Below are 26771 nucleotides of genomic sequence, written 5' to 3'. Positions count from 1 at the left end.
ATAAACAAATGATAAGACAGTGTGCAATGTACAGTGTTACAGCAAAGAGCTTGTTTAGAGCTTCTTTACATTTTAGACATGTCAAGTTGCGATACTGAACAGGACCACATATAGATGCCAAAAAACAACAACTGCATTGACCTGATGGCATTATATGCCTACTGCAGTAAACAGATCCATTCAGAATTTACTAACAGCAACATACACATGACCGATAAAAACATTATCGTGAATGTGTGGAAACATTGTGAATGTACTGAAACGTGTATAAATGAAATGTGCAATCAGTGCATCGAGAGCGCAAAAGACATAAATTACTTTAATGACACAATTGCACATGCAGTAAATGGCCACTGTATTACTGGCTAATGTCATTGCATAGGACAAAGTATCAATGCCCCCCCTCACTGATGCATGCGAGTAAGCACATGCAAATGTGGAGGATCATGTCATAACCCTGTCATGTCTACTTCCTTACATTCATATTCAAATTGCAATTCTGCATTTTGTTTGCTAGCTCAATTCTATTCCCGATTGATGCATAACCCTGTTAGTCGAGTCTCCCGTGTGCTTCATGTGGTGTTTGGTTGCCAGCGACAAATAAATCTGCGGATTGCAGGGCTTTGACACAACATCCTCTAGGAAGGTCTTTAGATTTCAGTTGGAGTCGTCCCCGTGCTCCATCACACTCCGGCAGATATCTACACTGCTCTAAGATGAAAATCAGCGCTTCACTTTCCTTTAGACAGTCAATGCAGGGTTCAAAAACTGTGGCCTTTGACTGCTGTGGCACACGGGCCCAGCAGGAGATGAAAACACTGATTCCATTATAAGCCCATGTATAGAGATCATGTTGGAAGTCTGGTCTCAGATCTTAATTTAAAGTTTTGAAAAATATGAAAAGGTATGTACATATCAAATGTAATAAATAAATAAATACATTATTATTTATTTATTATTCTTACTATATTAGTTTTAAGGAATTGAATGCATTTAAAAGATACAACGGTGATATAATCACCCCCAGTCCTCTCACCAAGAGATCTGCCCTAGTTTCTTCAGCATCCGTGTTTTCCTCCTTGCACTGTTGTGTATTTATAATGCTAAATGGCGGTCTAATGGGAATGGGAGCCGAGTTCTTTCACGCACTCTGAAGGAGTCTGCTGTTGGATTCTTGGGGTGAAATTAATGCTGTAAATATTTGCTTCAACACATTTTCGAAGACTTCTCTATATTAATTAATAAACAAAAAAACGAACTTATTGCAGATTAGCTCAAACTTTTTTAGAGTAGACCTTGAAGTCAACATGAAATGAAACCCATTTTAATTTCTGTAATATGATGTATTTTAAAGTGAAACATATTTCAATAAGCATGGAAAATGTAGTGCATGACTTGATTTTATCTTTTGGGAGCTGATTGGATTATTACATCACAGCATCGAATCAGGTGATTGGAGGAGAGGGGTAGGTATTTTGTGGCTCGTTCCCATGACTCCCATGACTTATTAATACACAGTATGTTTTACTAATTTGTTGCCTCGTTTTAAGTGTGCACAATATAAAAATGTGTGTAAATTCGAAAAGTGCTTTTAACTCTTTCCCTGCCATAGATGGAAATTTCCAGCTTTCCTGGTTTTCACTGTTATATGGTAGGGGGCGCAACACTATATTGGCAAAAGTTTTGGGACACCTGCCTTTATATGCACAATAACTTTAATAAATTCAATTTCTTAATACGTAGGGTTTAATATGGAGTTGGCCCACCCTTTGCAGCTATAACAGCTTCAACTCTTTTGAGAACACTTGCCACAAGGTTCTAAAAGCACATTTGTGAGGTCAGGCACTGATGTTGGACGATAAGGTTTAGCTCGCAGTCTCTGCTCTAATTCATCCAAAAGGTGTTCTTTGGGGTTGAAGTTAGGACTCTGTGCAGGCCAGTCAATTTCCTCCACACAAAACTCACTCATCCATGTCTTTATGGACCTTGCTTTGTGCACTGGTGCACAGGTTAGTCATGTTGGAACAGGAAAGGACCATCCCCAACCTGTTCCCACAAAGTTGGGAGCATGAAATTATCCAAAATATCTTGGTTTACAGAAGCACTGAGAACTAAGAACTCCTTTCACTGGAACTAAGAGGTCAAACCCTTACAGAAAAAACACATGAGCTTCACATGTGCAAAAACACATGTGGACACGTGATCACATGTGAAAGTCATGTGTTTTTTTCTGTAAGGGAACCTAAATGGACTGCATTTAAATGGACTGCATTTATATAGCGCTTTTATCCAAAGCGCTTTACATTTTTGCCTCACATTCACCCATTCATACACCGACGGCGATGTCATTGTCGGGAGCAGCTGGGGTTAGGTGTTTTGCTCATGAACACTTCGACACTTGGTCAGGTGGAACCGGGGATTGAACCACCAACCTTCTGGTTTGTAGACAACCTACATGAACCACTAAGCCACTGCCGCCCCAACTCCTGAAAACAACCCCACACTATACCCCTCCTCCCACCAAACTATACACTTGGCACAATGCAGTCAGGCGAATATGATGCAATTATAAGAATATGAATATGATACCATTCTCCTGGCAACCGCCAAACCCAGACTTGTCTATCGGATTGCCAGACAGAGAAGCGTTGATTGGTCAATCCACGTCTGCACTGCTGAGTCCTGTTGCGGCGTGCTTTACACCACTGCATCCGACGCTTTGCATTGCACTTGGTGATGTTAGGCTTGGATGAGCTACTTGGCCATGGAAACCCATTCCCTGAAGCTCTCTACACATTTTTCTTGAGCTAATCTGAAGGCCACACAAAGTTTGGAGGTCTGAAGCACTGCGTGCCTCAACATGTGCTGACCCCACTCTGAGATTTTACGTTGTCCTCCACTCTGTGGCTGAGTTGCTGTTGTTCCCAATTGCTTCCACTATGTTATAATACCAATAACAGTTGAGTGTAGAATATTTAGCAGTGATGACATTTCTTGAGTGGACATATTGCACAGGTGTCAACCTATCATGTTACCCTCTTGAATTCACTGAGCTCCTGACTGAGCATTCTTTCAATTGTTTGTAGACACGTCTGTATGCCTAGGTGATTTTTTTTTATACACCTGTGACCATGGATGTGATTAGAACAACTGAACTTAATGATTCAGATGGGTGTCCCAATACTTTTGGCAGTATAGTGTATTTCACATATTCTGAAAGAGTACATAATCTCCTGGTCTAAACACAGGTAAAAAAGAAGCAGTAAAAAGCGATATCATATGTAAGCAGATGCATATGTAAAATAACACAATCGTCAACATTAAAAAGCATATAAATCAAAACCTGATGTTACTGAATGAAATGTCGACCCAGGACAAGCTATAGGACTGTAAAGCTTTGGGTGTGTTGATGCACTTGATCTACTCCATCATTGTTCTGAATCCGATCTGGGTATATTTAAAATGTAGCTTTTTTTAATGAAACTTACTCACATTCAACTGTTCATAAAAAAAGAATGCTTGAAGCTAGAGTAAAATGGGTTTGTTTAAAAGCAGAGGCTCTGGTCTTACTTTTGATATAATGCATGTTCAGATATTCATACAGCAAAATATTCTGGGGGACATGCACATTTTGTAGACATGCATAATAGTTACTATAGTACTGTAGTTTCACAATTACTGAAGAGCTGCAGCGCTGATGAATGGAATAGAAGGCTGGGTCACAGCATAATGGGCAAATGTTTGGCTAGTGCATTTTATACTGAAAAACAATGAAAAGCTTTATGAGCATTATGATTGGCCCAAATCAGACTTCTACCTCATACATGTTCATACCAGTAATCTTTATTCTTCATTCACACACAGCATTATACTGGTCTTATAGTGTTAATATTACAATTTCCCATGCTAGGAAACTGCCAGTACTGATTTATCTGGGTTTTTGAAAAGGTCCTGTTCACGATAATGTACCAGCAATTTACCAGAAAAGACTGTATGTGTGAAAAGGGCTATGGAAATGGATGCAAACAGGTAGCTTATCAGGTAACTTCCTTCTTTATTTTCTTCATAATAACATGAACAAAATCATGTAAACAGGATCAGTTTTGATTTCATGTTGATTTTAATGTGTGTGTGTGTGTGTGTGTGTGTGTGTGTGTGTGTGTGTGTGTGTGTGTGTGTGTGTTCTTAACACTTTGTACAATGTATGCCATCAAGCCCCCTCATGCTAAATATCTTGGGCAGATGTGGGCACACATAACATTTGGAGCTAGTGATTTTGGTGACCTGATGCTCTTCTGAGGCCCCCAGGACATCTTACAGCTAGTGAGTCAGAAGTAAACTGATGCAGTTCCACGGCAGCATCTCGTCTTCTATCACATACTCCCACGTCTCCTATCAGACAGAGTCAGGCAAAAGAGCTCCAGAATTTGACGCTGACACACTAGACTACGGGATTGTTTTCTTCACATTTTAACACCAACAGATATGGGGTGCACATTTTCAAAGTGCAAGTTTTTGAAAACAATACTGTTATAGTCTCTGTTAGGGATCTTAACCGTTGACCGTTTGACCGATGGTTGACCGTATAATCGTTAACCGATCAAAGTTGTCGGTTAAAAAAAAAGTGATCTCTAAATTAGGCTATTATACAGTGGACTAAACGCTACTACAGTTAGCATCTCATTCCAAAATCTTTTTGTGTGAAGTGAACAAATCACACTCAATTTTTCATAACTCGCCTGTTTGTACTTAATAAACCAATAAAAACATTTGGCGCAAGGTCACAGTGTTTGTGTTTGCGCGTTCACAAGGTTTGCAGAAAGTAAACAGGCTAAAACACTCGAGGTTAGAGCCAGGGCAGACGACAGTATGAAGCGTACATTCCGCATAAGATGGCCTTACATTTGGAAATATATTACATCTACATTTCAGTGGTAACACATAAGGTGTTGATCATCATCTTTCTTTATTATTGTTAGCACTTCCTCGAACTAAAGCAGCGTCTCTTCGGAGCTGTCATTTTCTTTAATGAGCCGCGGCAATGTTTCAGATGAGCTTCTAACGCTAGACAAATGCCTTTATTTTCAAAGCAATCACCTTGTACCCAAACCATTTCGAAACTAAGGAGCCATTTGTTCTCCGATTACAAACAAGGGACAGTGTGTGTGTGTGTGTGTGAGAGAGAGAGCGGCAGAGAGATCATAGAGAGAGTTGCGAAATTGCAGGCGCGACTTGCGGCTGTTATTTCAAATAGCGCAGCAAATTTTTAACTAATCCGGTTAATGAGGCTCGGTGATCGGTCAAGAAAATGTTTAGTTTTCGCCATCCCTAGTCTCTGTGTAAATTACAAAAAAACTGAATTTGTGAAAACTGTGACATCATGCGGATGCATGTTACATGTTCAGTCCAAGCGGCAACCTCCTGCGATCTCTCTTGAAGCCAATACGGAAGTAATGTAAACTGCAATTCCTCAACTGGCCACAAGGGACAGGCTCCAGAAGGGAGGAAGGGAGCAGAATCTCTTTCAGCCCCATGTTAAAATTCCATGTTAAAAAATACATGTTTACAGCCTGGTACAAATTGTGGTTTTGGCCTATATGGCTAATTTTGAAGGTAACTGGAGCTAATTATTGAAGGTAATTTGAAGGTAATTGAACTGTGAGGGGGGTGAATTTTTTTATAACTCATTCGTTTACGTTATATAAAGCCTTAAAGTTCTGTATAATTAAGGGCGTGGTTACAGGTGGATAGCCATTTATCCGCCGTCTATAGTCATTGTGTCACCTTAGCTCCGCCCACATCCCGCCATCTTGCCCATTTTCTGTTTTCCGGGAGTGACACGCGATGACTCGCTCACAAGATGGCAACGCCCAGCTCGCCCCTACTTTAAGCTTCAGAACGGGTTATCGGAATCCTATGGGTGACGTCACGGACAAGGCGTCCATATTTTTTTACAGTCTATGGTTCAGTCTATAGGCACGTAGTGATTTTTTTTTACAAAGTAACATCGCCATCTACTGGCCTGGCAGGAATAATACAACGTTTTAATAGACCCATGTGAACAGGGATAGTTTTGACCACGTTGTAGTCTTCACACGACACACACAAAGGAAAAACTTTTCATCACTGTCGTGTAAAGGTACCCTCAATTATCTTATTTCATTTTATTTATAAAATTGTTCTAATTAGCTCCAATTACCTTCATATGGACAGTGTGAAAAATGTCTGTGTCCAATAATGTTGTGCAACAAAACACTGTTAAATGCTCGAGCTCGTTATAGTAGGATGGATTCTGACTGGCTGTCAATCTTTTTATCGTTCACCATCTGGAATGATTCCAGCAATATCGTTTCTCTATGCCATTATCGTTATAGCTGTGTTGTGAACTCTGTTATACTTTAATACTGAGAACGATTTTTAGAACGATATCTTTATCGTTATCTTTATAGTTGTCGTCTTTGTTGTGAACATGCCTTTAGTTGCACAGAAAGATCTTACATTTATTTCACATTTCTATCAGTGGGGGGTGTATGAGCTGTTCAAATCATTCTAGAGACGTGTTTTTCCAGACATGATTTTGGAGTATCCCAACACTGCATATGTTTGCCATCATTATCTAACACACAAAAGTAATTTTACCAGCCCATTAGTCATTTTTTTATATTCAATACAATATATAGTAGGCCTCTGACATGTCTGTTTTGGTAATGTTTATGCTTTCATGTCTTTAATTTTGATATTTGTGACCCTGGGCCACAAAACGAGTCCACAGGTATATTTGAGGAAATAGCCAACAATGCATTGTATGGGTCAAAGTTATCCATTTTTCTTTTATGCCAAAAATGTATTAGGATATTAAGTCAAGATCATGTTCCATGAAGATATTTTGTAAATTTCCTTCCGTAAATATATGCTTTGCTTAGGACTTCATTTGGACAACTTTAAAGGCGATATTTAAAGTTGGTAGTTGTGGTAGTTGAGGAGATTTTTTCTTCTCAATATTTCATTTTTTTCTGCACCCTCATATTTCAGATTTTCAAATTGTTGTATCTCAGCCAAATATTGTCCTATCGTAATGTGTTAGTGAGGCCAGCTGGGGGTGCTCAACCTGTAGTCTTTGTGGGTCCTAACGCCCCTATATATTGATGGGGACAATTCTGTCAAAGAGAACCGTCCTTTGGATGAGACGTTAAACCGAGGCCCTGACTCTCTGTGGTCATTAAAAATCCCAGGATGTACTTTAGAAAAAAGAGTAGGGGTTTAATTCCGGCATTCTGGCCAAATTTGGCAATTGGCCTCTGTTCATCATGGCCTCCTAATCATCCCCCTATCCTGATTGGCTTAATCACTCGGCCTCCTCTACCAATCAGCTGGTGTATGGAGGGCGTTCTGGTGCAATATGGCTGCCATCGCATCATCCAGGTGGTGCTGCACATTGGTAGTAGCTGAGGAGATTCCATGTAAAGCACTTTGAGGACCCAGAAAAGCGCTATATAAATGTAACAAATTATTATTACTATAACATAAAAAGCCTAAGAAAGCTTATTTAATCAGCTTTCAGATGATGTATAAATCTCAATTTTAACATGTTGACCCTTATGACTGGTTTTGTGGTCCAGGGGCCTATTTCACAAAACTAGGATAAGGGATTAAGCCGGGATATATTGGTGATCTTGTCATCTGTATGCAAAATTTAGTACACCACTGGCGTGTAAACGTATCCTGAAGATACACTCACACCAAGAACAATAACGATAACGAAAGATAAATGTATGTTAGCGGATAAATTGAGCCAGGATCACCAAAATATCCTGGCTTAATCCCTTATCCTAGTTTTGCGCAATAGGCCCCAGGTCACATTTATCACAGTCATGTTTCCTATTTGTCATGTAATTTCCTTTGCCCACCATGTGATTATAGGTGTATTCAATTTGAAGCAGCTCTGCACAGACCAATTGTTGTAGGATATCAAAGTACCGTGAGAGCATTTAGAGAACAGATACCTCTTGTCTTGTCCTGATTGGTTCCTGTCTCTCATGTGTCATGTTCCCATTGGTTTATTGTCTTATCTTGGAATTAGTTCTGTCTTTTGGTTCATTGGTTCTTTTTGATTAGTTCCACTTTTTTCATTCTTTTTGTCCATGTATATACTGTGTAGCCCTCATGTTTCCATTGTGCCTTGTTGTAACCTGCTGTCGGTGAGCCTCTTGTTTCTTGGTCAAATCAAATCTAACTCAAATCCGAATCAAATCTAGTTTTGTTTACCTTGTATTTTGGTAATGGTTATAAATAAAACTGCACTTGTGTTCTTACTTCGACTTGCCTCAGTGGACTTTATGTTACAACCTGTAAATTAACTTTATGCATCTATTTCATTAGTTGTTATCATTAGTTTAATTGCCTTTGAATGGATCACACTTTTTCTCAGGTAAAGGCTTAAAAGAGGAAGTCAACTAAATCTACTATACAAAATATCGACAGTGCTACCCTGGCATGTGTTTCCTAAACGCATTGTAAACCTAAATAGATTTAAGAGACCTTTGGTGGCTTCTACGATCTATGTGATCTTTAGGGAAATGCAGCCCTGGTTGAATTGTCCAAGTTTAAAAACTTTGTCTTTTGAATTGTTAAAAGCTGTTCACAAATTGTTAATAAAATGTAAAAAAAAAAAAAAAAAAAAAGTGAGCAGATTCCTTCTGAGACATTTATTGACTAAAACAATGGATGTGCTTTATGATAGTCTGCTATCCTGTTGCACAAACTCAACTCTAGGCCATCTGAATGTATTTTTAGATGATTTCTTAGACAAGCTGATTTCTTGGGTCCAACTACATTTAAATACTGAACCCATTAGTCCTCACAGGAATGTGGTTTGACCAAGATAAGACATAAAATGGCTTGGCACTGACAGGAAGCAAACATATTAATGATGATTTGACAGGCTTTTGACAGGCAATTAATTCATACACCCTTACCCAATGACCGCCAATGACATTCTGTCTTGGTTCACACACTCATAGTGGGTGTGATGACTTTGCTGAGTGTACCAAACTTTTTTAATTATATGGTGGTCATCCAAATGGCAATAGAACAATGTTATTGTGCTTATGCTTTGCGACATGTATATACACACGATATATCAATATTGTGGTATTACTGCAGTGTACTGGTTTCTTAAAAAAAGTCCCTTTTGAACGTTTTGTTGACTATAAGTAATTTTGCAACTACACATCAACTTATTCTAACTCTACCATTCTACTAATATTCTACTAACACTCCAATAAAGTTAGACGACATGTAGATACGACATCACATATAGTCAACCGTATGTGTTAAAGGGACCATCAAAATAAAGTAAAACCGAAATATTCCCTTTAGGAGACAATGGCAGAACAAGAGGGCATAGTAAAAATGACTAATGACCATAATTTATTTGAATTACATTAATTGCTAGTAGCGTACAGGACTTTCCAGCACTTTGCAGAGAGATTAAGGACATTAAAAATTAATTTATTTTGGCTATTACTGATGCATTGTGTTTTATAGGTTAAAGTTATGGTACATCCAGCTTTGGGCCAGTTCCATAAGCACAACCGCTTTGTTAATGTTGTGTTGTAAGAGCTAGTCTGATCAAATATCAGTTAGCTAAGGTGTAATCAGTTTTATTTTTCATTTCATTTCCATTCCCCTGTACATCCACTCATTCAGATATTTACTTCAGAACTGAGTGGTAGCACAGCAATCACTCTTTCCAATCACCTGTTAAAATAGATTAAAACAATTTCAGAAGGGATCTCTCTTGGCTGGAATATCTAGGGTGCATTAAGTGGTTTTTCACCAGCAGCAGAACTACCTTAGGCTCCCCTTCACCAACTCCACCTTGTCCTGAGCACTCGTTTCAACCGTGCCTTTCTTCTTTGTTGTTACTGCCTAAAGCCACATTGCAGCCTCCTCCACTCTCACTACCCTCAATGGTGGGGATGCCAGGGGGTGCTTGGAGATTCTACAGTTGGAGTGTGCAATTGTGGTGCATGTGTTCCCGCAAATTGCCGCCACATGGCAGAACCATCCGCATTTCCTGTCCAAGGCGATGGCCGCTCTGGCTGCTAAGGCTTACAGTGCCACTGGACAGGCCAACTCCACCTTGCATGTGATTGCCATCCTGCAACAGGCCAAATTCTGGCTAAACCTTGCTGAGATGCGGGATGCCGTCAAAGTGTGTTTTCTCGACACCCTTTCTGTGACACTGTTGAGGACTTCAACTAGCAGTACTGTGCAGTTCAGAAGCAGATGGAAGCCACTAAGCACATCCTGCCCATGCATGTTACCTCCACCACAAGGCTGCAGGATGTCCTCCAATTTGCTCATTGCAGAGTATGATTTCTGTTATTATTTCTGATACCAAATTTTTCTATAAAAGAGCAGTTTCTTCAATCTATGCACCATACCGGGCATCGTCTGGCAGTGAGCAAAGCTTTGGGTGCTTCTCGAATGTAAGACAGCATCCTAGTGAGGTTGTGTTCTTCATAATCCAGTCCTTCTGAGGCTTGTAGGCTAGGCTCCTCCTCAGCATTAAATATCTAAAATGAGATGGTCTAGTAAGTGCATTTTTGTCCTACATTTCATAATAAACAAGCTTGAATGAATTGGAATGTGTGCAAAGGATTTTGGGTGATTAAAGGATGCAAAGGATATATTTGATGCATCCTTCATAATGAGCTGAATTAAGGATGCAAATCAAATATAGGTTGTCTACAAACCAGAAGGTTGGTGGTTCAATCCCCGGTTCCACCTGACCAAGTGTCGAAGTGTCCATGAGCAAGACACCTAACACCAGTTGCTCCCGACGAGCTGGATGGTGCCTTACATGGCTGACATCGCCGTCGGTGTATGAATGGGTGAATGTGAGGCAAAAATGTAAAGCGCTTTGGATAAAAGTGCTATATAAATGCAGTCCATTTACCATTTACCATCAATGGCTGCCTTCGAAGGACACCCCATCCCCCCTCAATATTCTTCAAGAGGGTATGTTGGTTGTCTCCTTGAGGTTGTCCCGCTTATACAAAATCTGAAAGCCAAGTAGTGCTTCCCAGCTCGTCCAACTGGCTCTTGTGGACAATCAGACTTGGCTACGTGATTCAGTTCGACAGTCATCCCCCAGGTTCAGCCTCGGTGGCAGGCAATGATAGTCCCTGTCTTGACACACATTTTTTGCATGTGGGGATTGTGGTCCTACTTGTGAAGGGTGCAATAGAGCCTGCTCCTCCAGCCAAGATCAATCTTGCAGCCGACAGCTGTCACGACAGCTCACGCTTCCGGGAGAATGGAGACACTGGTAAGTCACTTCGAAAGCACAATCTGGTGTTTCCTGAGAGGCACCAGTTTGCAGAACGCTCCTTTTGAACCACTGGAGTCAGTTGAGCTTAAGATCCTGTCTTATAAGACAGCTGTCCTGACTGCGTTCACTTACATAATTTTCGATCAATGAATCGCGGCTTGAGTTCAGGCTGGCCTCTTCTTATGGGATCTTAAATCATGTGCCTAAAGTTCCTACTTCTCTGGGACAAGGTGGTTCACTTGAAAATGGCGCAGAGTAGGCAGATCATGTCTTAGCATTGCTGTGTTCTGTTGGTGCCCTGAATATTTATGTGGACTCCACTCCTTCTTTGCCCGAGTGCTTTCTTTGCTCTCCAGACAAGTTCCCAACTTGGTGAACTTTGAATTGAGTTTTCTTCTGAGCACCCTCTGGCAGTCAGATGCTACAGGGGTGTCAAACGCCAGGTACAGTACTCAAAATAAATGCCCAATCGGTCAGCCCTTGTACTGGGCTAGATGACCCAAATGTTGTAATTCCCGCTTGGTAATCCCATATGTGTATTCTTCAATGGTAAGGGTTCCCTGTCCATAAACCTGTGTATTTACCTCAGCAGATTCTGCCCTGTCTCTGCATCTGAAGTAGTTCCATCCTTGTCTAGGCAGGACTTACCGCAGAGATCTTCCATATGTAGCACTACCCCTAGGGTCAGTCTACACATGTATTTCCACAATTTCCTCCCTATGGGTAGGATGTGGCCTCCATAGCGTCCCTCTCCACCTGGACTAGGTTTGCTTCCTCTGTGTTAACACAATTTTGGTCATAGCTGTAAGGAAAATTTGGAAGAGAGCCGAAGCAGTGAAGTAACATATCAGGAACAGCAGCTATGACCGTAAGCACTGTCCCTTCCACCCCATAGTCATGACTTGCTACAGCTTGCCAGCATCTCCAACTCTCGTAACACAGTTCAGTGGTTGGGGTGCCTTCCATAGAGATGGGGTGGGGTTGGGGTGCCTTCCATTTGTCACTCTTTGACATAATATAGAACAAGACTGACAGATCTAATGTAGTAACCCTCATTTCCTGAAGAAGGAAACAGAGACATCATGTTCCTCTTCCCACAACTCTGAGCCACCGCTGAAATGTGGTGTCCTCAGCAAAAAACAAAAACAAAACATTAATGAGTGGATACATGCCACCATTCTTATGTGCCTATATGTATGGGGGAGTGACTCTGCATGTATATTCCATCGGAAACCTTTGAACCTTTTTAGTAAAAAAGATAATGGACTAAATACTCTTACTAAAAGTAACTGAACACTGGACACATTTGTTTGGTTGTTTCACTAATAGATTCTTAGCCAATGGGTGATGTGTGAGGAAATTAAAAAATGCTGTTTGAGGTCGAAAGCCAAGGCATAGTATTTTTTTTCCTATTACATTATTTTCAAATAAATTCAAGAGGAGAGCCAGTTGGAAACTAAGCCATATTAAGAATGAACCAGCTTTTTACTATGTGAAATTTAGTAAATTTGCAATAATTCAATTTTCAGATTATGTCCTTGTTACTTTCAAGGCACATTCACGAGAGTTCATGAAAGAATTAGTGATGTCCAACTCAAGAACAAATCGATTTCTGAGTGACGGTTTTGCAAAGATTTGGCTGATCCAGTTTACAAAAACTGGTCTGGATGACTCATTCACAAATTCGACTGATCTTTACACATTGATTAACAGCTCGGTGACTTAAATTGTTATTTTTGTCACACAATGTTTTTATATCAATTTTGAATATTGTTTACAAGTCATATGGAAAGTTTGCATGATACTTTTATCCTTTTTGAAGCCGAAACGCCTCTGTCTCCATTGTTAATGCTTTAGAATGTTCTTTTATTTTCCAAAATCGTGGGTTTGGAATTTTTTAACTAATCCTTTATAGCCATACCTACACTTGTGCTGTCAAGAGTGCATCTATGTGTGCTACTGTAGTTCAATAGCTTTTGAAACAGAGCTTTTGTTTTCCTTCAGCTGAAAGCGATATTGGGATGGTGGCACAGTGAGAGCCTCTAATGCTCTTCTGGATGGCAGTGGTCATTGTTTAAAGCGTAAGAGCAGTGGAGTGAGTGATGAAGAGCTGTAGCCATAGTCATTCCCTCTCTCTCCGTTTCAGTGGAAATATATTCCTGCACTCTGCACTAATATTCTATTGCTCTTTTTTCTTTTTCTGTCACATGCTTTCTAATCCCTCCCGCAAGCCTATTTACTTCAGTTTCATATCCCTGAGTGAGCGTTTGCTAATTGAAGCACACACACACTTGCGTGTCATGAATTAAACACACTTTCATCCGAGACACAGATGAGCCACAGTAAGACAGGGCATAGCGTGTCTGCTCTGCTAGATTGTGACATGTGGAGCAGAGCAGGTGTAAAAAAAAAAACGGAGATGGTTATTAATATGTATTTCTTTATTTCTCATTCCAGAATGCTAAAAGCAAGGGATTACATTATCAAGAGAAAATGGAGAATGCATTACTTTTTTATACTGTGCAAAGTTAGTTTCAATTTTGTTGCTATGGCTGTTCATTTGGAAGAGAAAGAATATATCCACACCTGCACTTATAAAGTGTGTATTCACTTCTACTAATCATCACAAACCTTTTTTCGAGGAGTATGTTGCAGAATTTAGATGCTTGCTTGAGTATTTTTGGAGAGAGTGATCCAATTATGTCAAGCTACTTGTTTGTTTTTGCTAAATGAAAGACATTATAAGCCAATGAATAACACACACACACAATTTGCTATCTTTGTGGGTATCTCTCCATAGACGTAATGGTTTTTATACTGTACAAACTGTGTATGTTGTCCCATCATACAAAACAATACATAAAAACACACATAATTTAGATCTATTTATAAGTTTGGACAAACACAGCACTGACGTTTAGGCTAAAACCAGGCAAAATTTGGGCTGTCAGTGAAGAAGTGCCCCGAATATGGATCCTGCAAAGTACTTTCAAATCTAAAAGTACACCATATTTAAAGTTATTGTCTCTCAAAAATAAGAGTCGACTCAGAGTCAATTAAACAAAACGATTTTAAAACGAATCCCAAGCCGCTTTGCTGTGATGTCAAGACGAAGCATTAGCATATTGCCTGAATTTCCAGCCTCGCTTGGCATTTTGATACAGTTCCCACACGTGCACCTAAAGAAATAAATGAATTTGTCTGTGACGTGTTACACTGAACTAACTAATGCCGACAGACAGCAAGATGAATCAGATTACATCACGTCACTTCTCAGACATTCTTCCTGCGATTCTGCATGTTCAATTGGCCTGAATTGCCATAAATTACATTGACACTTACCATTGAGAAAGGTGGTGCTCCAGTCGTTTTTGTGATTAACTTTCTGGTTCATCAGCAACTTTGGACGCTTCCTCTGCAGACTCTGGCTTGAATTGGTAAGGCAAAATTGATGCCATGTCTGCCTGTTCATACACTGTGTATTAAATGTTCAACCCTTGACAAGCTGTTATCCAGTAATGGTGAAAGGCATTTCCGTTTCTGTCATGCGCTGCATGTAGTTTACCATTTACAACTGACTGTTTCATCTGATTAGGCGTGTCACGATTGTGAAATTTGGCTGATGATTAATTGCCTAAAAAATAATTCTGACATTATTTTGTGAAGCAACTGCCATGGTTGATTAGATAATTTCTTTCATGAGAAATTGAAAAGGTTTTCCTAATAATCCTTTAGGTGAGTGTGTGTATATAAATATATATATATATATATATATATATATATATATATATATATATATATATATATATATATAGAGATAGATAGATAGATAGATAGATAGATAGATAGATAGATAGATAGATAGATAGATAGATAGATAGATAGATAGATAGATAGATAGATAGATAGATAGATAGATAGATAGATAGATAGATATGACAGAACAATATAGGCTTTTAATAATCTTTCAGTGCACAAAACTATAATAATATATGAAATGCTCCAAAACTACAAACCTTGTTTCTTCGGGTCCCATCATACATTGCGTGACGCAAATAGTGAATCCACTAACAAATGCTAGCAAAATTTGCTTTGGACAGAGAAATTGTCTATCTAAGTGCACCTGCACATCCACCATGAATAGATTATTACAGTTTTTCTCAGTCGCTTTTGGTACATTTTTCAAATCAAACTCACAATTTGCAAAACAGTAAGTGCATTTCTCAAAACAATTTGTACAAATAGCAAAACACCATGGATAACCTGCAAAAGCCACTCTCTTACTCAAAATCCTTAGTTCATCTCTCAAAAGTAAATGTCTGTGTCAATGAACATGTCAGTGCCATCAGAATGACAAGTCTTTGTTTCATTGTGTACGGATAAGACAGTCAAATTGTTTAGTCATGTTGTCAATATAACAGTTTACTCTGGAGGGATGTTCTGATGAAAACTATGGCTAAAGTTTTGATGACAATTATTGTCAATTGTAAGTTCCATCTTAGTGTATGTGTGAGTGTAATTGCAAGAGAATAGAAAAGATTCAATTTTACACTCTTACAGTTTGTAATGTATTGTATTGACAGAACATGTCATTGAGAGACAGAAATGAAAAGACAGCACTGAATAGCACACACACACACACACACACACACACACACACACACACACACACACACACACACACACACACACACACACACACACACACACACACACACACACACACACACACACACACACACACACACACACACACACACCACACAAAAACCTAAAGCAGAAATGTGAACATAGGAAAAACTGTACATGTGGTGCTGTAGAAATTTATATGCATACTAGTTGATGCTTCATGAGAAGCACCTTCATTAGGGAAAGTCAAGATTTAATTTACCAATTCAGGACAGATTTAGAAAAAAGTCTAATGGAAATATAGAAAGTATAGAAATATGCTTGATATACTATGATAACTTGTTCAACCATTTTGCATGTAAAGACTTATGCTATAAGCTTGTGCCTAAATGTTGTGGGGGGTGAGACTATTCAACAGAGACCCAATATAATACATTCTGATCAACATGACAGAAGCAACTGATAATGTAGGAAACAACAGAGAATTGTACATAATCATTTGCATGGATGTACCAAAGCATTTGCAACTTGTTAAAATAAATGAGAAACTGCTTGTTTTGATGTGCATAAGTGACACAATGATGTGAGAATTGAACAGGTAGTTTTGAGAATTTCAATTCTGATCTGAGAAATGTACCAAAGCGACTGAGAAAAACTGTACAATAGGGCCCATCATCTCTACATGATATGAACATTATTTTCCTCTTAAAACTAGGGCCAACATTTTACCTATTTTACTCTGGCAAATATAGCATAATGTGACTTTATTCTTCTGCCAATTAGTGACAACACATCTGTATCTTCTGCAAGAGGAAGCCTATTTCACTGCACTCACACTGCTGGAAACATTCCCTCCAGCTGTTCAGTACAGAAAACTCTCAACTCTTAGAAGACAGATGCACCGTATTGATCCCTGAGGGGAAGTTCAGGAGTAATGAGCAGTCTTAGCAGAGGATGGTTTCTATCCGTTGACTTCTAGGGATCTACTGCCTCACTCTGCCTAAACTCAGCCCAGATGGGACTGAAACCACAATCCTTGGTTTAGATGGCCTATGTCTTATGCAGTAAGCCAAGAGGGCTTACAGCATGCTACAATACCAAGCCGCAGTCAATCACAGTGGTACACTTCTCCATATTCAGGAGCTTGCAGCCAGCAGTGAATGTTTACCCAACAGCCTGCGCTGACTCAGATTGTTTACCCATCATCGTACTGCTTGACGCTTACCTCAGAGTCTCCAAAAGATCCAATAGACTCTGACTTCACGGAAGGTTATATTAAGCGTTATATCACAACTGTGAAAGTTGTTTTAAGTGTTGCCAGTGGCTTGCTTTATGAAGTACAGCATGTGGAACTATTGTTCATGGAAAAACAAAAACAAACAAAACTGTAACGTAGTAAAAGTCTGTAGGGGTTTTCACTCTTAAAATAGTTCCCCCTGGATCATTTCACACTTCTCTTAACTTACCCAGAGTTAGGTTTTATTACTATTACTAGCCATTCAAAAGATGCTGTTTTGCGCTGTAAAGACTATTTTTAAACCCTCAGTTAAAGCCGCACTTGGCTACTTTTGCTCTCGGGGTCCCCCTACAGTTTGCAAAAAATAATGTCCTCAACTACTGTCGTAAGATCTGTCAACCTACAACAGGGGATGCCATCGCGCGTGCATTTGTTGACATGACAACCCTGATAGCCCTGAACTAGTGATGCGTGGGTCGTCTCATAACCCGCGGACCCCGTATGTCTATTTAATGGTCGCGGGTGCGGGGCGGGTTGTAAAAATATATACAGTGGTGCGGTGCGGGCCAAATAACTTCATAAAAGTGGCGCCGCGGGTCGGTGCAGCACTAACAGTTCCCCTGAACACTGCAAGAGGAGTTCGAGTTCTTCTGGCGTCGCGTGTGAAGTGTCTTCATCCCAGGTAACGTTACAGTCAGTAGCATATGTTTCAGCATGTCATATGATTATAATTTCATGGGTTTTATTTTTTTCAAACGCCAAATAATCACGATGCTCACGTTTACAAGCCAGCGTCATTATAGTAGTCTATTGGTTACCGTTTTACAGAATCTATATGATACTTCAGTTCAATGTTTGAGTGGTAGCTCACCGTAACAAGCATGACAGCATCGGTCGGGCACGCCTCCTTCAGCTCACGCCAACGAGCAAACGCTGGTCCAATGTTGATCCTCGTCCTGCCTTTAATCCCATCACTTTTTAATTTCCTCTTATTGCTTTCCTCCAACAAAACCTTTTCTTTCTTATTTATCTCTGCTGCTTCGGACATGACTATATTATCCGACGAACAAAGTTGGGCTCGCACGTCCGAATTTAAGGAAGTGTGGGGGTTGGTGGAAGTGACGTATATGCCGTAAAGCAGTCGAATTTTGTAGTTCTTTTTGTTTGCGGGTTACTACCCGAAACCCGAAGTTTAAAAGTACGATTAAAAACGATACAGACCCCATCAGGCTATGGCAGATGTGTCATTCAACCTATTGTAAGTCGATTTATCATCACAAGAGTCTTAAAAAATATATTATGAAGGTTGAAAAGTTACCTAGTGCTGCTTTAACTTTCATATTTGCAGTTTCAGTTTCATTAGACACACAACGCATGTGCCCTGTTTACATAAATGCTCTAGCTTTGTACATCCTTGTATTATTTATGGTTATATATAAATCTCTTCTTAACTCCAACTGATGTGTTTACCATCATAATTTGACCCCCCCCCCCACACACACACACACCTCCAATTGCTGAAACTATTCTTCATTCAAAGCATGGTGTTTCTGTAACTGTCCTAAGTATGAGAATACGAGGCACGTGAATGGGTTTACTTGCTGGATTTATGCTGTGAAAAAAAATTCTGATTTACAAATCATCACAGTATTGCCATCTGAGCACATCTCTGCTGAAAAAGCCAGCACAAATTCCATGTTGATCCAGGCTGGTTTATGACAATCTAGGTGGACCTGTATTGTTACGTTGTTCCCAGACAAAACAGAACTGGCGAATGCTGGATTTTTGAGCAGGGATATGACTGCACACGTTTGCAAATCAACACCTATTCAGTATCCAGCATTTTGGCCTGGTCTAATGTGAACTAAGGCCCCGTTCCAAATGTCATCTTCAACCATTGTGGTACTCTTTAGAGTCCACAATTTGGTGACAATCTGTTGCATAGGCTGTTGGTTTATGGGCATCCCTAGACACTTTTACTGGGGCACGAGCCCCAGAGAAATACTGCTGCTGGATATCTGATTGTGAAGATTACCATAAAACGACCTGAGAATCATTTTCTATGATATTATTTCAGCAATCATGTCATGTGTGCATCAGAATTAGTGATGCCAGACTGAGAATGAGTCCCTATTTTGATCGAATCAGTCAAACAAGCTAATCAGTTAGCAAAAAAAAAAAAAAAGATTTATATTTGGAGATTTCACTCAGGCAATGGTTACTCATCGTGTAACGGTATCATTTGTGAGTCAAAAAAGCAAAAGGAGGTACAGGAGGAGGTGAATATTTACTATTGTAGTTTTTCAGTAGTTTGTGAACAACTCTGTAGCTACTGTGTGTAAAGACAATTAATATCCATAGATCTACAACAGTATCAAAATATGAGGAGAATTGTTGTGCCAGAGTACTAATGAAAGTCTAGAAACGCTTCTGATAGTAGCATAACATAGCAAAGATTTTGGCTTTTAGTATGAATTTGTTAGCTTTTTCAAAACAATGACAAAATTCGCATTTAGAAGATATAAGCATTCAAAACTTAGTCTCTCACTTCTGCCAATATGGATCAATAATGACATCACTCTGCACTTCAGCTTATCATCAGATCTACTGTCCAATCAAATGCTCTCTAGAATCTGAAGCCCCACCCCCTAAACTAATTAAGTCTGGTTTCATGTTAGTGTAAGTGAACCGCCACAGCGCACACACAGTCTGATCCGAGAGCACAGAGCGGATCATATGCTCGAGTCGAAGCAGACCAGAAAATGTATCGTAACCATTTGAATTCTGCTCAGAATGCTGTATGCTAAAGATATATGGAAGAGAATATGAGGAAACTGTGGCTTTGAGGAACTCAATAGCTCTGGCCAAGCTGTGATATAAACAAAATGCTATTGGCTATTTTGAAAAAGGGGAGGAGCTGCTCTATGTCCCGTCTTGTCTATATGTTTCAGTGCAAATGACCTCAACACACTGAATTATGCTTCACGTTTTGAGGCACATCAGTTGGACTTTAAAGGGTCTAAACTATTGTCTATAAAAGGTGAGATCGGTCTGTCAGGTATTTAGATGCGGGCACGTTGGTTTGTTCAGTTCTAATGATCTAATGGAAAATCGAATATTAAAAAAATGTGTGCCGAAGAAACAAACTAAACAAAAAAAAAATAGTTAACATTAGTTTATACCCTGATGGGCCAAAAATGACACCCACATCCCAAAATCCTTAAGAAAGACCCTTGAGAGACTCACGTAAATAAATACAGTAAATAAATGTGTCATAGAAAATGCTAGATACATTATTACTGTATAACCAAAACCCACACATAACACAGATATAATGGCCTTTAAGGATCTCTAACACAGACACCTGCATACATGCGCACACAAGCAATTCCGTCCAAGATCCGGCTCCAATCAGCAGTATACAGCCGCATGTGGGAGTCATGAATCACTCTATCAGCCCTCGGTTAACAAATAGGGGATTTTCAGCAAGCTAATAAATACATCAGGAAGCTGAGGCAGCATACGTTAGTAGGATTAGCAGGCACACGCTGCTCGCATCACTCACTGATCCAGAGCTTTGGAAATGGTGTCCGCATTAAAGTCAACCTTAGAACAGCACAAAGATCAAACGTATCGCTTAAGGTTCAAGAGGGTTTTGGGAATTCAGGGATACTGATTTTACGTCTCGGCTGGGATTTGACTGTGGTAAAATGAACAAATTTTAAACATGTACTAATTCCTATAGAGACCTTTTGCTAATCTGGAGAGTTTTAGGTCTCGTCCAATAAAATTAAGCCTGGAACAAGACCGGAAGGAATTTGCATGCTTGGTTATAGGCAGTGCTTTAACCCTTAAATGCATGACTGTTTCGCCAAACATTCTTACATATTCGGGTCGTTAGCGACCCGGATCTATATTTAACGTGGATCGACCTCTACCTGTCGTGATAATATATAAATGGACAAATGGACTGCATTTATATAGCGCTTTTATCCAAAGCGCTTTACATTTTTGCCTCACATTCACCCATTCATACACCGACGGCGATGTCAGCCATGTAAGGCGCCATCCAGCTCGTCGTGAGCAGCTGGGGTTAGGTGTCTTGCTCATGGACACTTCGACACTTGGTCAGGTGGAACCGGGGATTGAACCACCAACCTTCTGGTTTGTAGACAACCTACATGAACCACTGAGCCACTGCCGCCCCATATAAAACTCCTGATATTAGAGTAACACTTACAGACTAATAATATAAAAAATATTTCATTACCTTTTGGAGCTTGGAAGGATTCAGTTTGAGCAGATGTTTAATACCATCATAATATGTCCTCGTCAGAGCTCGTTTACCAGTATATGAGCATCTGTTTATATTCGCAATCTCCAGCATATTCTCCAAACTCATTTTAAATGTCTTCAAAATCAATATTTTGATCACTGACAGCTTCTTGACCACATCCATCATCAAGAGACATTGACACTAATATTTGATTGTGTTTAGTACTTGCTCTCTGCAGTAAATCACTAAGTCATTTCAAGTTTTGCAAATTTTAAATTAATATTGTTTCGTTTTCTGTCAGAGGTAACTATGAGTGAAACGTCACTTCATCGTTGAGGAATACTAAGAAGGTTGATGTCTAACTTTAAAAAATGAATGAGGAGCAGGGCAGTGAATGACGTCTCGAATGAGGTATGCATTTAAGGGTTAAGTGGGCCGGTACGCGCCGGTACTCAGTTCCGCCACTTCCAAATATAGCTCTTAAGCGTACCGCCACCTCTCCATGCGCCCAAAACGTGACTTTAGCGTACAGATACGCTCATTTACAATGCACGTTTCCTAATTCGTCTCACCGAGAATAACCGTTCACGGAAGCCTTTAAGACCCGTTAAGAATCCTCTGCCGGTGTTCTCTATGCATGATACGGCGAATCCCTTTAACTGTTTGCATTTAGATTTTCGGCAAATCAGTTTGGGCGGATGCAAACAACGTGATTATTGTTCGTGAGTTCAACATTCAGCCATGCAAAAAAAAGCATACACTCTCTCTGATGGAAGACGTGATCAAAAAAGGCAAATCGTCTTTCACTATAATTGTAAGTTAATGCAGTATTTTAAATATTTAATATTTAAGTAACTTAACTCGTATTCATAAACTCATTAGGCGATTCAAACACAAAATAACTAATAAAGTCTCAAGCAGCAAAAGCAGTCCTCTAAGTTCTCTTTAATAAAAAAAAAATGCAGTTTCATTTATTCATATGGTTGCAACAACATTTAGTTCAACATTTTAAGTGCCATTGTTTTGTAAAATGTTTTATTGGCTGACATTTCAAAGTCCAGTTATTATGTCAAATTGTATGCCATCTATGTATCTTCCTGAGGGAAAAAAAAAAAAAAATCGTTTACGTTTTAAAATTTTGAATAGAGGTTGATGGTATTTAATATCCCTTTAGTGTAGAAAATAAATATTCAGTAATTTGACCATGGAGTCACATTATGCCTACTGGACTGAACCGTAGGGCCATTAAAATTAAGGTTACAAAAGAAAATTGTATTAAGAACGAGAATATAGAAGTATATTGAGATATATTTAATACTTTAGTATTAAACTAAAGAGTTACACGCACAGTATGGGAAAAATATTGATGGCACTCAGACAGCAATGTTCAATTGTGTATCTAAAAGAAATGTATCTAAAAAAAATAGATACATTTCTAGTTTATTTGTTGTTCAGAAAATATGAGACCATTGAAAATGGTTACCAATTAACTCATGAAGCCACACTGAGATCCCTATATCTCTGGAAATTAATGGCCCTTAAAATTAAGGAACCAAAAGTAAAAGGGTTTTAAGTACTGGAATCTAAAAGGATCTAAAAGGATATTAAGGTATCGTCAAAATGAACTACAGGCGTGCAAACTAAAAAAAAAAAAAAAAAAAAAAAAACAAGTGCTTTTTTTTTAAATGGCTCCGTTGGCTTATAATGCAACAAAGATTTCTAGAGTCAACAGATTTCACTAATAGACCTACCAATCTCTGTGTGAAAATAAAATAATGATGCCATCTTTCTATAGTCATTTTTACACCCCTGTGAAAATTGTCATTCTGACCCCCACTACAAAATATTGAATTAGTCAGTAAATATACATCCATCACAATAAATATATATATATATATATATATATATATATATATATATATATATATATATATATATATATATATATATATATATATATATATATTTTTTTTTTTTCTTGATTTATGACTGTTTTTCTTCAGAAACAAAATTAACAAAATCTGGGAAATTTTCAGAAATTTGTCAGATTTTGACACAGAATGCCTCAAATGTGTTTGTCTGAGAGCCTTTATACACACACTTAACTGCAGACATTGAAATAACTACACTGTGTGGTACAGTACACATATTTTCAGTGTCCCTTATTATGTCCCTTATTTTCCTAAAGAACCACGATTGTCCCTTGTTTTCTTTTCCAGAAGTTGGCAACCCTACGTATTAAACCCCTTCAATATAGTTGTTGTTATCTTAGGGGAGGAGAGGAGTCAGCAATAATAATAATAATAATAATAATAATAATAATAATAATAATAATAATAATAATAATAATAATAATAATAATAGAGTACCGGCACTTCTTTTGAGCCACTTAAAGCACAGGATATAGGGCTGGGTTAATGCTGGTGGACCAACATCACCATGGTCTTCAAGTTGTCTTTGAGACAAGAAGAGAGTCAAATCTGAGTTCAAGGGCCATATTTACTATGTGGTGTTAAGAAACAAATGTCAGGGTTTACTCTTAAGTCATGCAGTGATAAATTAGCGCCGAAAAGGTGAGTTATTTTTGCGGCTGATTTTATTGCATGTGACCCATCACGGAAAACAGGGACACAATTCGGCAGCTGTACTTTCGAGCAAAATTAGAAAGAAGCGTTTTTTTTTGTTGTTTTTTTCAAAATATGTGATTTTCGCTTTTTAGTTGAAAATCACGAAGAAGCCTCTCCGTGTTTAAGATAGCAGTATTGACAATAATGACAACATGACGGATGTAGTACGTCCAGATCAGCAGGGATTCTAAAACATTAGCATTCCATACCTCAAACTTTATGGAATCCACCACCACTTTTCAAAAGCAGAAATTATTCTCATCAGATTAAAAACCCAATAAAAGCCTGTATCTTGTAATTAAGCAAATGTTGATGACTTTCTCATGGACCGTAAGGACTAAACTTGCTGGTTTTGCTATCTGCACTGTTCTGCCTGTTTAATAGGTTTTGATTAAGGAACACAAAAGGGAACGTTTTGAGTTATAGTGCCTTCTGATATCTTACTTCTATGCTGCTTGTATTCTGTAATTTGAATGAAATTAAGTATTTTTTTATTCAAGGTTATGTTTAACCCAATGTCTGTGACCAGCTGTTGGTTACCTCTGACTGAAATGTCAGTCCTTCAGTGAACAAATAAATAGGAAATTTATGAATGATCACACTTTGAAAGTTTGGAATTGAATGTTGTTTACCAAGTCCCCTTATTTGTTGCTTTTATCCAGTGCAAGGGAAATACAAGCAACTATTCAACAACACTTCATCCTAATCTGCATACAGTCTGTCCTGAATTGTATGCATGATTAAAATTTGCATCCCAAATAATAGTAGACCTATGCTGAAAATAGTGTTCCAAAGATGGCCAGATGGTGTACTTGAAGTGTGCATATGAGCTGGCTTTTTGATGTGCTTTATAAGTACTAATAAACAGCCAATGTCCTATCAATATGCATGCTAAGAAGCAACTAGTTAATAGTGAGAATTAGACCATAAACTAAAGTTACCTATTTTTCTTCTTCAATAAATTTAGTTCCACTATAATTCATTGGCCCACTTTGGACATTCTACTATCTAGAAGAAACTTTGCAACTACATAACTAAAGATAACTCTTATTAGAATATTAGTAGACTGTTATGTTGGGGAGCATCAAAACAAAGTGTTAGCAGATATTAAGCAGAAAGTCTACTAATACTCTAATGAGAGTAAGTTGTCATGTTGTTGCTATAGTTAGCAGAATGTCCAAAGTGGACCATCAAAATAAAGTACTATACAAGTCATTTCACTCAGATGTACTTTACAATACGGAAGAAAATATGTGTTGCTACTTCCATTACATTGCAACTTTACAATGCCTTATGTACATGTCTGAATGGCCGATAAGAGCTGTGTCACAGTCAAGTGAAAATGATTGTGAAGCTACTTATAATTAAATAAACAAATTATACAAACTTACTTATTCCCAATTAGTTGATTCAGTGTTTTTCCCAAACTGTTCTCCAAAAAAAACCTAACTCTATAGGTCATATAGGACATTGTTGGTTTACGTTAGGGATGGCTCGATACCACAATTTTGGCTTCGGTACGGTGCCACAATCTAATACCGAATTACCGATATTAAATCGATACCTCACGGTCTGATATTAGCGCGGGTATATTGCACGCAAATGACTACAATTATGCAAGTTTTGAGTTTATAAAGAGGGAAATTATGACAAATGTTTATTAGTAAATTAATCAGCAAAGCTTATCACATCAAATCAGTCAGTTGAAAAATTTCTTGTGAGAAATAATTTCAGCAAACATCTCTCAAAATGAGCAAATTGCTTCTGGTTTCAAAAGACATCGCACTACACTAAAGCAATCTGCATAATCCGATTCAACATTTCATGTTCGTCTCGGGATGGATAACGGAAATCATTTGAACATGCAAGAGATTTTATAGCATTTCATAATAACAGTTACAGGAGATATGAGCTCATAACAATGACACACACACACACACACACACACACACACACACACACACACACACACACACACACACACACACACACACACACACGCCTGTAACTTAGAGCTCGCACATTACAAATTAAGTTTCCTTAAACAGTCAAATACACAGAATTATGTACAAATGTCCATCTTTAGTGAGTATTCATAAACACAGTCGGTTGTGTCTAATGCGAATGTAAATAGTGCAATAGAAGAGATCTAAATGTCATTGGTTGAAACGAACGCTGGAGATTGTGGTATTCGATCTTATGTTAGGCTGTGTGTGTGTGCGTTGATCAGTTTGAAAAGAAAATAGATGTCTAAATGAGATGGTTTGAATGATTCACTGACCTGTCGATCTCTTCAGAAGTCTTAAAGTCAGGATAGTGGCAGATGCTTCTTGGCTAGGTTTGATGGGTCTTCATCAGTTTTATAAGCAAAGTAATTACAAATTTCACTTCTACTCCTCTCTTTATTGATTAGTTTTGGGCATCTTGAGTGAGATTCAACAGATTTATCCATTTTTGTTCGTCTATGTTGTTGTCACATTTGCCGGTTGTTTCGGCTCAGTTTGGGTAGAGCGCTGCCATCTAGCGGTGAACTTCGGAAAAGCAGCATATACCGAAATGTGCAAAATCATGATATCGTACCGTTTTAAATAAAATATATACCGGTATTTTTCCAGTACCGGTATACTGCTCATCCCTAGTTTACATCGTTACCAATCAAAATGC

The 26771-nt window shown here is 38.6% G+C and overlaps 1 protein-coding gene across 2 annotated transcripts in view; it reads left to right on the top strand.

Annotated features, from left to right (window-relative positions):
- Positions 1-26771, top strand: part of LOC137092861 (alpha-1,6-mannosylglycoprotein 6-beta-N-acetylglucosaminyltransferase B-like) — a 201477-nt gene that overhangs the window by 9027 nt on the left and 165679 nt on the right. The gene's annotated exons all lie outside the window — the stretch shown is intronic.

The sequence above is a fragment of the Pseudorasbora parva genome, chromosome 2 (assembly GCF_024679245.1).
Source record: "Pseudorasbora parva isolate DD20220531a chromosome 2, ASM2467924v1, whole genome shotgun sequence".
Lineage (NCBI taxonomy): Eukaryota > Metazoa > Chordata > Actinopteri > Cypriniformes > Gobionidae > Pseudorasbora > Pseudorasbora parva.
Note: the sequence above shows the minus strand (reverse complement) of the source record. Positions and strands in the feature narration are given on the sequence as shown.